Source organism: Pterocles gutturalis, unplaced genomic scaffold (genome assembly GCF_000699245.1).
Source record: "Pterocles gutturalis isolate BGI_N339 unplaced genomic scaffold, ASM69924v1 scaffold36730, whole genome shotgun sequence".
Classification (NCBI taxonomy): Eukaryota; Metazoa; Chordata; class Aves; order Pterocliformes; family Pteroclidae; genus Pterocles; species Pterocles gutturalis.
In genome coordinates, this window is record NW_010147113.1 from 40,661 (window position 1) to 42,800 (window position 2,140).

Sequence of the window (2,140 nt, forward strand, 5' to 3'; positions counted from 1 at the left end):
TAATGGAGTGTGGGCCTGAGAAGGACGTGGACACCTTGTGAGTCTTGACTGGGTAAGGGTATGAGATAAACTGTAATTTTTTCAGTCCACGCAGCATGGCTGAAGTTTGAATATTGCACATAGATATGCACAATACTAGCACCACTGATTTTTTTTTAATCTTAATTAGAAACAGGAAAATGTAGGTGTTGACAGATTTCCTATTTGCCTAGGGAGCCAGGCACAGCTTTGAGGGCTGCACCATTGAGATGAAGTGCTTCAGTTCCACGCAAGTCCCATGTCAGGTGCCCATGTGCTTTTTGTTCTGGGCACTAACACCTTCCCGAGTCACGTAGGACAGCTGTGCAAGTTTTGTGGGCATGGGTAAAAAAACCTAATTCTGCACCCTAGACTAACACTCCGCAAAATGCACATTCCTCTGCTTTAATTCTGTGTTCAGCAACTGCTTGTTAAAACATCAGGATTCCCAGATGTTGGCTACTGTCTTTTGTACTAAGCAAAAAGCTGCATTACCTGTACAGTACTGTTGTAAATTTATAGCTTGCAGAGCTTGTTGAAATCCTTTGGGATAAAAGGTCCTCTGTAAATGCAGGTATTTTATTAGTATACAAAGGAAAATACATGTAAGTACTAAGTAAATATCTGCAGGGTGCTAAGCAAAGGTTAATTGTCACTGCCAGTCAAACTAGGACAGTGACAAATGGCCTGAAAGAGATACTCTAAGGGCAACAGCAGATGCTTTAGAGCTGGATGAAGCACTGAAAACAGACGCTTGAACCTTTTATTTTATAGAGTCTTTCCTATGTATGGGAGTGAAGCCACCAAGAGAGTTATATGCTTATTTCTCCCTCGGAATCCTCACGGCAAAAGAGCACCAACTATTTACAACAAAGTAGTTTGTACTAATGGCAGGAGGAGCCAAAGACTTATAAGCAAAAGAGAACCCATTAAAGATTTTTGAGATTGTGGAAGTGTTTGACAGCAGAGGTAAAGCTGAGAACTGTGAGAGTTTTGTAGACTGTAAATTATAAATTTTCCTTTGTGTTTTTGCCATCTAATGTCTCTATTCAAAAATGTATTGGCTCTAAGTAAATTAGATAAGGATACAGCACCTACTGTGGTGACAATGTTTTGCTGTGGAGGCCAAACCTCTCTCATCAAGTAACAGCTTTGCCAGAATTGCTATTATATTTAATGAACCAGAAAATAATATATGGCCAGGTTAATATTCCTCAAAAAAACTTCTGTTATAGGCCACAGCTAAGGGAAAGATCACTGTATTAGTGACATGTCGCAAGAGGTCAATTACTGTGCAAAATCTCCTCACCAGGTAATATTTAGAGCTCAAAACTTAAATCTGGTTTGCACTGACTGGAAGGCAGTCTGCATGTGAGATGCCTCGGATGCTGCAGGGTTGTTTGCAGTGGGTTACTGCACCACAAGTATTATGTTTTGCTTTTTTGCCATTTCCAAGCTAACAAACAGTGATGGCTTTGTCCTTCTAGTTACAATAATGTGTTGTCCAAAACTCAACAAACCCTTCCCTAGGGACTAAGTTATTTTAATGCAGAAATTTAATTCATATTTTCCCCCATCCTCATTTTTGCAAGCTGGTGCACTTCTAGACTTAGTGATGAAATATTATGGAAAAATACAGTTTCCCCAAGAATAGTGACTTGACTAGACATGTGAAATATTAAATGTTTTAGGACATTTTGTTCTAATGAGATTAGAAAATAATTCTGCTGATACAAACGATTAAAGTAGGGTATGGCAAACATACAGTTCAGATAAGCACCAGGATTCTATGATGATTATCTAATCTGACCTTCTCTGTTTCATTTGTTCACCTGGCACTGCATAGCAGTGATAGCAATGAGGGGCCAAATCACAGGATCCTTTCTTTAATTTAGACTGTCCTTACCAACTTTTGCTACTGCAGAACCACTCAGTCCATCAGGGCTCCAGCATCAAGACTCTACAATCCCAACCCTCCCAGTAAACACACCAACCCACTAAGGGGTTTTCTTTTCACTAATTTCTTTAAAGTGCTTCTGTGGGCTTCTCTAAATCTTGATTAATTTTTCAGCACTTCTGCAGCCAGAAATTGGTCACAGTGTTCTAGTGGCAGTCACACCCA